The 13,734-nt window shown below is 43.4% G+C and overlaps 1 long non-coding RNA gene across 1 annotated transcript; it reads left to right on the forward strand.

Annotated features, from left to right (window-relative positions):
• The first annotated feature begins 996 nt into the window (after positions 1–996).
• LOC149466193 (uncharacterized) lies at positions 997–12,084 on the forward strand. Its single transcript, XR_016312151.1, has 2 exons — positions 997–10,509; positions 10,541–12,084. It is a non-coding gene; the product is annotated as an uncharacterized LOC149466193 (long non-coding RNA).
• The last annotated feature ends 1,650 nt before the right edge of the window (positions 12,085–13,734 follow it).

Raw genomic sequence — 13,734 nt, forward strand, 5'->3', positions numbered from 1 at the left:
TATGATCACCATGTATAATACATAAGGGGGATATGATCTCCATGTATAATACATAAGGGGGATATGATCTCCATGTATAATACATAAGGGGGGATATGATCTCCATGTATAATACATAAGGGAGGATATGATCTCCATGTATAATACATAAGGGGGGATATGATCTCCATGTATAATACATAAGGGGGGATATGATCACCATGTATAATGCATAAGGGGGGATATGATCTCCATGTATAATGCATAAGGGGGGGGGGGTATGATCTCCATGTATAATACATAAGGGGGGCATATGATCTCCATGTATAATACATAAGAGGGGATATGATCTACATGTATAATACATAAGGGGGGATATGATCTCCATGTATAATACAAAAAGGGGATATGATCTCCATGTATAATACATAAGGGGGATATGATCTCCATGTATAACACATAAGGGAGGGGATATGATCTCCATGTATAATACATAAGGGGGGGATATGATCTCCATGTATAATACATAAGGGGGGATATGATCTCCATGTGTAATACATAAGGGGGGGATATGATCTCCATGTATAATACATAAGGGGGATATGATCTCCATGTATAATACAAAAAGGGGGATATGATCTCCATGTATAATATATAAGGGGGGATATGATCTCCATGTATAATACATAAGGGGGGATATGATCTCCATGTATAATACATAAGTAGGATATGATCTCCGTGTATAATACATAAGGGGGGGATATGATCTCCATGTATAATACATAAAGGGGGATATGATCTCCATATATAATACATAAGGGGGATATGATCACCATGTATAATACATAAGAGGGATATGATCTCCATGTATAATACATAAGGGGGGGATATGATCTCCATGTATAATACATAAGGGGGGATATGATCTCCATGTATAATACATAAGGGGGATATGATCTCCATGTATAATACATAAGGGGGGATATGATCACCATGTATAATACATAAGGGGGGATATGATCTCCATGTATAATACATAAGGGGGGATATGATCTCCATGTATAATACATAAGGGGGGATATGATCTCCATGTATAATACATAAGGGGGATATGATCTCCATGTATAATACAGAAGGGGGGATATGATCTCCATGTATAATACATAAGGGGGGAGGGGATTTGATCTCCATGTATAATACATAAGGGGGTGGGATATGATCACCATGTATAATACATAAGGGGGGGATATGATCTTCATGTATAATACATAAGGGGGATATGATCTTCATGTATAATACATAAGGGGGAATAGACTCCCTCAAGAATTGGTTCTGGCCAGCTCAGTGGATTGCTGTAGGAAAGTCCTGGATTCTTTCTTGGATACACAGAATATAACTGGATATAACATTTATAGGGAAAGTTGATCCAGGGAATATCCGATTGCCTCTCGAGGAATCACGAAGGAATTTTTTCCCCTGCAGGAACAAATTGGATCATGATTTGTTGGGTTTTTTGCCTTCCTCTGCATCAACTGTGGGTATAGGATTACAACCTTTTTTTTCTTTTATTGGTTGAACTGGATGGACATTTGTCTTTTTTCAGCCAGACTAACTATGTAATTATATGTAACCCATGATACACAACTAGGCATTTCTTGCCCTCCTGCTTTGTGCCCCTGGGGTGTGGTTCACCCCCCTTTCCACAGCTCCTTGGCCAGACTTTGTGATGGGGTATTTGTTGCTATACCCAGTGTCCCGGTGAACTTTCTTCCTCTATATCTATGTTTTTATTGGCTGGTGTATCTCCGATCAGCAACAATATCTCCTGGTGAAGTGCAGTTTCATGAAACGCGTCGAGAATTATGACGTTGCTTACCCATCTTTCTTGTGCTCACAATTTCATGGCACGGTGATCTGTGTACATGTTTTGCTGTTGAATGTATTCCTATTATGTGTGTGGACTTTGTATACAAATTCAAGTGTGGGGTTTTTTTTTCCTATTTTTTAAATCAGAAATAAAGTTTATTGAGGTACATCCACTAAACACAAATAAGTACAAACATTAACCAATTGCCCTTCAGAGGATTCCCCCCCTTCCTGACCAGGCCATTTTTTGCAATACGGCGTTGCGATATTTCAACTGACAATTTTGCGGTCATGCAACACTGCACCCAAATTAAATTTATGTAGTTTTTTTCCCACAAATAGAGCTTTCTTTTGGTGGTATTTGATTGCCTATGCGGTTTTAATTTTTTGTGCTATAAACAAAAAAGACCGACAATTTTGAAAAAAAAAATTTTTTTTTCTTTTTGCTATAAAACATATCCACTATAAATGGTAAAAAAATCAAATTTCGTCATAAATTTATTCTGCTACATGTCTTTACTAAAACAAAAATCACAATATGTGTAAATTAATTGGTTTGCTTGAAACACACAGACACCGCCCCTTAGTAAAACACTCCCTACACATAGTTAACCCTTTGATCGCCCCTCATTGTTAACCCCTTCCTGGTCAGTGCCATTAGTACAGTGTCAGTGTCACGCAATTGTCAGTTAAAGTAATGCAAAAAATGGCCTGGTCAGGAACGGGGGGGGGGGGGGAATCCTCTGGAGGGCAAGTGGTTAAGACAGCACCATAGGAGATGAATAAGGTCTCCCTGAGCAATACCACATCTAGTACAGAGGGGAGACTGGAGGAGACCCATGCGACAGAGCATGAGAGGGGTGTAATGAATACCGAGTAGTATGTAAAGCTGTGAGAGCCTTTGACTGGTATTGAGGGAGCTAAGCAGGATAGATTCCAATGCATTACCCCACAACTCATCCAAAGGGCCAATATCCTGCTACTATTGTCCCTTTGCCTTACAGAGGTGACCTTCTAGGTATGGGATAAGTAGCATGTCGTAGTACCTGGATATGAAGCCCTTTGCAGCCTTAACTAACTGAACATAGCGAAAGATGGGCATGGGCGATAAAGACCAGTTGGTCAGAGGGTCCTGGGCTTGGACAGCATGACGGAGCTGAAGATAGGAAAACTGCAGTATGGAAGGGAGGCGGAATGCAGCACATTGGTCAGTAAAGGAGAGGAGACATCCATTTATGAAGATCTGCTTCAGATAAGACTGGAGGAGACCCATGCAATGGAGCATGAGAGGGGTGTAATGAGCATGAGAGGGGTGTAATGAGTACCGAGAAGTATGTAAAGCTGCCATAGCCTTTGCTTGTTATTGAGGGAGCGAAGCAGGACAGATTCCAATGCATTATCCCACCACTCCTTATCCAAAGGGCCAACATCCTGCTCCCATTGTCCCTTTGCCTTACAGAGGTGACCTTCTAGGTATGGGATAAGTAGCATGTCATAGTAACTGGATATGAAGCCCTTTGCATCCTTAACCAACTGAACATAGCGAAAGATGGGCGTGGGGGATAAAGACCAGTTGGTCAGAGGGTCCTGGGCTTGGACAGCATGACGGAGCTGAAGATAGGAAAATTGCAGTGTGGAAGGGAGACGGAACGGCATACGTAGGTCAGTAAAGTTGAGGAAACATCCATTTCTGAAGATCTGCTTCAGATAAGACTGGAGGAGAATCATACGATGGAGCATGAGTGGGGTGTAATGAGCATGAGAGGGGAGATGGAGCATGTGAGGGGTGTAATAAGTACCAGGTAGTATGTGAAGCTGTGAGAGCCTTTGGCTGGTATTGAGGGAGCTAAGCAGGACAGATTACAATGCATTATCCCTTAACTCTTCATCCAAAGGGCCAACATCCTGCTGCCATTCTCCCTTTGCCTTTCAATGGTGACCTTCTAGGTATGGGATAAGTAGCATGTCGTAGTAACTGGATATGAAGCCCTGTGCATCCTTAACCAACTAAACATAGCGAAAGATGGGCATGTGGGATAAAGACCAGTTGGTCAGAGGGTCCTGGGCTTGGACAGCATGACAGCTGAAGATAGGAAAACTGCAGTGTGGAAGGGAGGCGGAAGGGCGTACGTAGGTCAGTAAAGGGAGGAGACATCCATTTCTGAAGATCTGCTTCGGGTGAGTCATGCCATAAAGCTTCCACAGCCGTGCACACTGAAGTTGTTCTAGTTCCCCATAAGTTGGATTGTGCCAGATGGGACTATAGTCAGTGTTCGAGTGGGTTGTTAATAATTTTTTGTTCGTTCTGAAAAATAAAAAATTTTGTGGTTTTCAATATTGGACAGTTTACGTGGTGTAGCTCTTGAAAGGTCCAATGGGCTCTTTGTGTGAGAGACTCTAGTAAGTTTGGGGACTGAGCTACGCCTTGTCTATGCACAGAAATCACTGTCTTCATTCTCCAGCTAAAACTTCTCTTCTACTTTGGAGAGAGATGGGAAGGGTTATGACCTCTGTATCCCTATTGTGGAGATTTATTTCCACACTTCCTGTCTTGAGTGTCAGGGAAAATCCCCCTCCAAAGTGAAGGGAAAATCAACCTTTGATAGCTGCCACCAGAACAGGTGGGATTCCACACTTTTGATCCTTCCTTCGATCAATTGATTCTTACTTTGATCAGCCGTTCTAATAAAGGAAGGATAGATTGATTGATAAAAGTGAGGATCAATCAAAGGAAGGGTAGAATGATCAGTCAAAGGAAGGTTTGAACGATCGATCTAGCGAAGGAAGGATTGATCGATGGAAGCATTGATTGAGTGATAGAAGTTAGGTTGGATTGGTGGAAGGGTTGATTGATCGATGGAAGGGTTGATCTATTGAAGGAAGGATCAATCGATGTAAGGGTTGATTGATCGATGGAAGGAAGTCTACGTACAGAAACCACTGTCTTCATTCTCCAGCTAAAACTTCTACTTCAGAGAGAGTCGGGAAGGGTTACGACCTCTGTATCCCTATTGTGGAATTTTATTTCCAAACTTTCTGTCTTAGTGTCAGAGCAAATCCCCTTCCAAAGTGAGGGGAAAATCAACCTTTGATAGCTGCCACCAGAACAGGTGGGATTCCCCGCTTTTGATCCTTCCTTTGATCAATCGATCCTTACTTTGATCAGCCGTTCTAATAAAAGAAGGATAGAGTGATTGATCAAAGTGAGGATCGATCGAAGGAAGAGTAGAAGATCAGTCAAAGGAATGTTTGAATGATCGATGGAAGCATTGATTGATTGAGTGATAGAAGTTAAGATGGATTGGTGGAAGGGTTGATTGACCAATGGAAGGGTCGATCTATTGAAGGAAGGATCAATCGATGGAAGGGTTTATTGATCGAAGGAAGGAAGTCTACGCACAGAAACTACTGTCGTCATTCTCCAGCTAAAACTTCTCTTCTACTTCGGAGAGAGTCGGGAAGGGTTATGACCTCTGTATCCCTATTTTGGAGATTTATTTCCACACTTTCTTTCTTGAGTGTCAGGGAAAATCCCTGTCCAAAGTGAGGGGAAAATCAACCTTTGATAGTTGCCACCAGAACAGTCGGGATTCCCCGCTACTCTTCTTACATGTGTTGCTGTAAATGCCGTCATCGTCATTTGCAACAACACAAGCACTGAGCTACTACTGTAGTCTCTCTCCCCATAATAGCAGGCAGGAGGGTCTTGGGTCTGTTGTCTGTCGGTTCTGTATACAAGGAAGATGACAGAGGAGTAAGGCTACTTTCACACCGCTCTGTATGAAAAATGCATCAACGTGTTTTTGCCGCATTGCGTTAAATTTAACGCACTCCATTATGCGTTCATTGCATTTTTGCTGCGTTTGCTTTGCCCGTTTTTCACATATCACTTCCCACTATTCTAATGCCATTTTCATGCGATTTCCAGTGTGACTATTGATGCCACTTTAGAAGTTCTCAAGCCCCGGTTTCCCCGATCCTTACTGTGATCAGCTGTTCTAATAAAGGAAGGATAGAGTGATCGATCGAAGTGAGGATCGATTGAAGGAAGGGTTGAACGATCAAAGGAAGGTTTGAACGATTGATCAAAGGAAGGAGGGATTGATCGATGGAAGCATTGATCGAGTGATAGAAGTTAGGATGGATTGGTGGAAGGGTTGATTGATCGAAGGAAGGGTTGATCTCTTGAAGGAAGGATTGATCGATGAAAGGGTTGATTGATCGATGGAAGGGTCGATCTCTTGAAGGAAGGACCGATCGATGGAAGGGTTGATTGATCGATGGAAGGAAGTCTACGCACAGAAACCGCTGTCTTCATTCTCAAGCTAAAACTTCTCTTCTACTTTGGAGAGAGACGGGAAGGGTTACGACCTCTGTATCCCTATTGTGGAGATTTATTTCCACACTTTCTGGCTTGAATGTCAGAGAAAATCCCCGTCCAAAGTGAAGGGAAAATCAACCTTTGATAGCTGCCACCAGAACAGGTGGAATTCCACACTTTTGATCCTTCCTTCGATCAATCGATCCTTACTTTGATCAGCCGTTCTAATAAAGGAAGGATAGAGTGATCGATCAAAGTGAGGATCGATTGAAGGGAGAGTTGAACGATCAAAGGAAGGTTTGAACAATTGATCAAAGGAAGGAAGGATTGATCGATGGAAGCATTGATCGAGTGATAGAAGTTAGGATGGATTGGTGGAAGGGTTGATTGATCGATGGAAGGGTTGATCTCTTGAAGGAAGGATCGATCGATGGAACGGTTGATTGATCGATGGAATTGTTGATCTATTAAAGGAAGGATAGATTGATGGAAGGGTTGATTGATCGAAGGAAGGAATGGCCGATTGGCCGAAGGAAAGGTTGATCAATCAAAGGCAAGATTGATCGATCAAAGGAAGGAAATATTGATTGAAGGTCGATCAAAGGGTCAATTGATCAATTAATTGAAGGGTTAATTGTTCTAAGGAAGGCTCCAAAATCACAGCTGTACCAAAATCGATGGATGAAGGATGACCAGGGAGGAGAGGCAAGGGTTAAAAAAACCGCTGAAGTCACATAGTAATGCTTCTTATCTATGCTGTTATCTGACTTTTGTAAGAAAACATGGAAGTCTATGAGGCTGAAATCACACTGGAGTGTACAAGGAACTTTTTTCCAAAATCGCACTGTGCTGAGTTGATTAGAAGGGCACCATTGAATATAATGTGACTTCCCTTGTTATGCGATTCTGTGAGCCCCCCGGGCTTGAGAACTTCCCACAGGTGTGTTACATTTTTTATACGGTTTCCATTCATTTCAATGGAGGGATGTGTTTTTGATACCTTTTTTTTACCGGACCAAAAATGCACCAGGCAGGATTTTTTAAACCGCAGCTGAAGCGCAGCAGACCAGCGTGAAGAGCTACATAGGATCTAAAGGGATGCAGTTTTATTCCATTTTTTTAACTGAAGAACGCACCAAAAGTGGATCAGTGTGAAAGCAACTTTAAGGTGGGAATACACGTATAGAAAATTGACCGATCGGCCATCCGACAACCCAGAGGCGTTCGTTCGTTCGTTGAAATCATGGCACACATTAACCAATCTAAAAATATTGTTTGTCGGGCAATACGTAGTGTTATCATCTTCCATACAAGTGAAAGTGATGCGGTGTGTGTGTGACCTTGTAACCACACCCTTCCGGCCAGAAGGAGCGATATACACAACAATTACCAGCAATGAGTATAATATCGTTTATTACATGACCTATATACATAAATAGTGATACATAAAATATAATCTGCAGAATTCTGCTTTCATTATCTCATTAGGCCAATCTGCTTTTAACATTTGGATTTTTCGTTCGTGTTTACGAAGATTCCTTGGACATAAACATCCGGGTCATCTTCTGTTTCCGCTCATGTGTGATAGCGCTTGATAGATTTTCCGCTCATGCGTGATAGATTTTCCGCTCATGCGTGATCGCGCTTGATAGATATTCTGCTCATGTGTGATAGCGCTTGATAGATTTTCCGCTCATGCGTGATAGCGGTTGATAGATTTTTTTTTGTACGATTGTCATACCACCGCATAGAAAATTGGTCGTTTGTATGCTTAACGACAACGTTTTTCACTATTGTTCAACCGGATTTATTCGTTCACAATATCGTTATCGGTTAAAACATCCAGCTCATCAACAAAGATAAAATCGTTCAATCAGTGGTTCCGTGAAATTTTTTGGATGATTTTCTTATCGTGTGTACAGGGCATTAATCTCCGTGCACACGGGGTGTTTTGATAACGCTGGTAACGTTAGCTGTGTAAAATCACGTTACAAACGTAAGTTTTTCAGCGTTTTTGCATTAGCGTTTTGCCGCGTTTGCATTTTTTAGTGTTTTTTTTTTTACCAAAAAAAAATATTTTTTGGGGTGTCAAAAAAAATGTTCAAAACCGCTGGTTTGCAGCAGTTTACTGCTTTTTACAGCGTTTTGCTGCATTTTTCAGCGTTAGATCATTTTCACAGCTAAAACAACTCTAGAAACCCACTAGTCCTGTTTTTTTTTTCCAGCCAAAAAAAGTCCCTGCCGAAAAATGTTGATTTCAGTCTATGTGTGCATGGACACATAGGATAACATGGCTGTAGAAAAAATGGCAAAAGCCAAAAACAGCAGCTGTAAAAACGTCCCGTGTGCGTGAGGACTAAAGCAGAGGACTGGTAGATAAGATTGCAAGATTGCAGAGGGCTGGTATTGGCTGCAGTTCTCTCATCGGAACGCCCATAAATTGAGCTTCAGCCTGGTGAGGAGCTACATCCAGCACAAACTGAAATAAAAAATGTCCTTTTATTTCCAATTCACTGCACAGATCTGAACAGGACTAAGTGCTATGCACGTTGGGTCTCCTGGGACATTCAGTAAGGATTTTCAGCTTCTATTGATCATTGTTTAATATGTTGGTAGAGATTGCTGACCTCTCCTTCTGAAGATGCTGGTTGCCCGATCCAATAGCTTCTCTACTTTGAGTAATTTTTTTGCTGTTTATTTAAAGGGGAGCTCCAGGCTCCCCCCAAAAAATTAAAAGTCAGCAGCTACAAATACTGTAGCTGCTGACTTTTAATATAAGGACACTTACCTTTCTAGGGATCCAGCGATGTCCTCACCCTGAGCCGATTCTTCAAGTCGGTATCAGGTGCGGGTGCCGCCATCTTAAGTAAGGGAAATCAGCAATGAAACCTTGCAGCTTCACAGCAGGTTGCTTGCTATGCATGTGCGAAGCATGCTGTGCTTTGTGAATGGTCCTACAGCCTTCTGGAACCTGTGATGTGTCTCAGAAGGCTGCGGGGGGGAAGGAGGGGGCCAAACTTCCAGCTCAGATTGCCACGGAAGTGGAATCAGGTACTTGTCAAAACCAGGTACCCACTCCCCCCCAAAAAAAGTGCAGTGGAGGGGGGGAGGATGCAAACAAGCGGACCGTTCCCTTTTGTATAAAGTACCGCTTTAAGTAGTTTTCTGCTGCTTATGTTTTATAATTTCATGTTTTCTGTTTCTGTGGCTACTTTAAAAAGTATTGCCAATTCAGTGGGTGTTCGTCAGAGTTTGATCACCAGCCAGATAGTTAAAAATCTGGGGCTCCATCCTCCCTTATTTCCCATGCAGCAGCTTCACTGCTAGCTAGTTACTGATATATCTGATTTGGGGGTACAGTAAAATAAAAGTCACTGTGTGAGTCACTGACAGTCTGTTACACAGTGTCATGACCTGGGAAACATTATTATGTATTAGATTGTCATTAGATTATGGCGATTAAACAAAATCTATGCCCCCTTATATCAAATGTCCTATCAGAGTCCCCCTTTATAACAGGAGTCCTCATCAAAGTCCTTCTTTACATCATGACTACTCATCAGACTCCCCCTTTACATCAGGTTTCCATCAGAGTCCCCCTTTACATCAGGTTTCCATCAGAGTCCCCCTTTACATCAGGTCCCCATCAGAGTGCCCCCATACATCAGGTGTTACCATCAGAGTGCTCCCTTACATCAGGTTTGCCCATCAGAGTTCCCTCTTACATTAGGCGTCACCATCAGAGTGCCCCCTTACATCAGGTGTCATCATCAGAGTGCTCCCGTACATCAAGTGTTACCTTCAGAGTGCCCTCTTACATCAGGTGACATCATCAGACTGCCCCTTACATTACAGGTAACCATCAGAGTGCCCCCATACATCAGGTGTCCCCATCAAAATGCCTTCTTACATCAGGTGTTCCTATCAGAGTGCCCCCTTACATCAGTGTCCCATCAAAGTGCCCCCTTACATCAGGTGTCCCCATCAGAGTGCTCCCTTACATCAGGAGTCCCCATCAGACTGCCTCTTACATTAGATGTCACCATCAGAGTGCCCCCTTACATCAAGTGTTTCTATCAGAGTGCCCCCCATACATCAAGTGTCACCATCAGAGTGCCCCTTCCATCAGATGTCACCATCAGAGTGCCCCCTTACATCAGGAGTCACTAGCAGAGTGCCCCTTAAATCAGATGTCACCATCAGAGTGCCCCCTTACATCAGTTGTCAGCATCAGAGTGCATCTTACATCAGATATCACCATCAGAGTGCTCTCTTACATCAGGTGTCACCATCAGACTGCCTCTTACATTAGATGTCCCCATCAGAGTGCCCCCTTACATCAGGTGTCCCCATCAGAGTGCCCCCTTATATGAGGTGTCCCCATCAGAGTGCCCCCTTATATGAGCTGTCACCATCAGACTGCCCCTTACAATAGATGTCACCATCAGAGTGCCCCTCTACATTAGGTGTCCTCATCAGAGTGCCCCCTTACATCAGTGTCCCCATCAGAGTGCCCCCTTACATTAAATGTCAGCATCAGGCTGCCCATGGATCAGTGCATACACTGGCAGAGTCCTGGGGGGCACAAGTAATATCTGTGTGCCCCCCCCCCCCCCCCAGATCCAGCTCTGTTCCAGCCTAGGATGCTTAGAGGTGACAGAAAATGCCAAAGACACCTTTAAAAGAGAAGTGCAGCGTTCACAGAAAAAAATCCAAACATACATACACACCTAGGTGGCTGCAGCATCGTTCTGATGCTGCAGCTGCCCCCCCGCCAGCTCTACACCAAGAAATGAGCGATCAAAGACCGCTAATTGCTCAGTTCCCAAATCTGCTCTGAGCAGAGAGGCCTGAGTATCAGTCACCGGCTCTCTGCTTTGCCCCTCCAGCGCTCACTAGAGCACTTGGCTGTGCAGGGGGTGTGAGCGGGTGGCTCAGGCACTCCCTGTTCCGATAGGAGTGGGTCAGTGGTCACAGGATCCACCAAAACAGCTTCTCTTTTAATGGGATCTAAGATTTAAGTGGACTTATCATTAAAGTACCAAGCCAATCATGCTAAATGAAGCGCAAAACACCCATAATGGTTTTTTGGGGCCAGTTTTGATCCCCTTCGGGATTTTCATGCTACTTAGAAAGCTGGTGCATGGAAAGGTCCCGCCTTCAGAAAAGCTGAGTTCCTGTTGTCACTGGCTCAATAACATCCTCGTATATTCAAGCCTACAGGGCAGATGATACAGAATGTTTTTGTAAAAATTCATAAATTATGAAGAATTCACTCAAAGCCTCGAAAATCCAACCTTGGTTTGCCAGTGACATGTCGAAGGATGGGGAGATCCACCTCCCTGGGTTGTGGATAGCAATAAAGACCAGACAGGTGACCAAAACCTCGCTGCCATTTTGCCGTTTGAGGGTTTGTGCACACGACTTACGACTGTCGTCAATACATATATGATCATTATAGAGCATTTGTTAATTTGCCTTTTAATGGAGCAGCCCTGACATCGTATTTAGGAGGAATGTCAGTGTGGATTCTTTCCTGGATTGTGCCAAAAGTGAGAAATTGGCAAACATTTTTTGTATTTAAGGTGCAAAGGGTTTCTAATTTATAGATCAGTACAAAATGTTGAACTGTTCGCCGAAAAAAAAAAAAAAATTCCATTGCACTTTTGGGTGGCAGCACTGCCCACATACACTTGGCCTGATATCTTCAACATTCGGGTCATTGGGAAGTCCCTTCTTGGAGGTGGAATGACTCCTGTATCGGGCACGGCCCAGAAATGGCTTCGATGTGTGTACTAATGTCTGATCTATACCTGCCATGTAGCCTAGCCCTTCTTTGTTTCTCATTTCCAAAATGCTGTTCGTTTTTGTTATTTAGAGCTCGTTTATAGAAAATAAATAGAAAACGTTGGACGGATGTTGTGATGTGTTATTTGACCAGGATTTGTACCAGGAACAGCTCCTATTGTCCACTTGAAGGCAAGCCCTTTCCCGACACTTTTTGTTTAAAATCAGTATTTTTTGCTAGGAAATTGCTTAGAATCTCCAAATATTATAATATTTGTTTTTGTATTTCAATGGTTTTTATTCATTTAAAAAAACTTTTTATGGTACAGAAAAGAAAAACAGCATAAATCACGCCCATGCAGGGGCTAGCAATGGTACCAACGAAGGTCAGGCGAACTGACTCTATAAATGCCAGCTACCAATCAAAAAGGAAAGGAAAAATAGAGAAAAGAAAGAAGAGAAAAAAATAGAAGGGGGGGGGGGTTGGGAATGCTCAGTCACCAGCAGGGGTAGGAGAGGCCGGAGCAGGTATTCGGGAGCATCTAGACCAGCCGTCAAAATAAGCCCAAACTAGCCGGAGGGATTGTTGGGAAGGCGTACGTCAGCCAAGGTTCCCAGACTTTGAGAAATTTACGATGGGAATCATTGCGAATACTCGACATCTGTTCATTAAGCATCTAGATGGTCATACAGTCACGCATACCTTGAAAAGGGACTGACACCGTCCTCCAGGCATGGGCCATCGTTCTTGTAGCCGTCAAAAACAGATAGGAGGCCAACTTCTGCTGATGAGTGAATAAGCCCGCTATAGGGCAATGGAGAAGAGCATACCGGGCCTCCCTGCGAATGGTCAAGTGAAACGGTGTGGAGAAGGCCAAATACGCGGGACCAAAATCGGACTAATTGTGGGCATGACCACCATATCCCCTTGATGACCACAGCCCCTAAAACAGTGAGCACTATAGGACCGGTTCGCCCGGTGAATACGGGCCGGAACCCAATACCAACGAGCCATCACCTGATACACCGCCTCCAACGTGGTAGTGTTAAAAGAGCATTTAGCTGCAAAAGACCAGGCCCTACTCCAGTCCTCCAAGTCTATAGCTACCGCCAGATCCCGCTCTCATTGCACAACATATGAAGGCGTGGTATGTATTATATATTTTTGAAAGCAGAGGCCCTGGAGAATAAATTGGTGGGTGTTGCAGTTTTTTATGTTGCACTGTATTTGCGCAACAGTTTTTCAAATGCAATTTTTGTTTTTGCAAAAATACACTTTTTTCAATTTTAACCCCCCTGGAGGTATTCCCGAGTGTAGCTCGGGGTAAAGTTTCAGTACCACAAGCGGTAACCCTGAGCTACACTCAGGAATACACTGCAGCGTTGCTCCGGGATCTGTTCTTCACTTACCTTGTCCTGCGCTCCCGTGATGTCCCTCCTGCAGTGTCCCCGGCCATCTCCTCCGGCCGATGCCGGCATCTGTCTTATGGGTTCTGTCCTCTGCGACATCGGGACGTACGGGGGACAGAACTGGCGGGAAATTTGAAAGTTGTAAAAGTGACATTCACTAAATACACTAAAATCACATAATAAAACATTCCTGTATCAAACCATTTCACATACATTTTGTCCCGAGTGCTTTGTCCTGTGCCCTGCCTGCATTTTTACTGTTCTTTCTGCCTGGAAACTGAGAAACGTCCATGGCGTCCAAAAAGTGTCCCTTTAGGTCAAAAGCGGTTTTAGATCGGCTAGAGAACAGCGAACGTAAATCAGAACCACTT

Source organism: Staurois parvus, unplaced genomic scaffold (assembly GCF_062004578.1).
Source record: "Staurois parvus isolate SC_StPar_1 unplaced genomic scaffold, SC_StPar_1.0 ptg000132l, whole genome shotgun sequence".
Lineage (NCBI taxonomy): Eukaryota > Metazoa > Chordata > Amphibia > Anura > Ranidae > Staurois > Staurois parvus.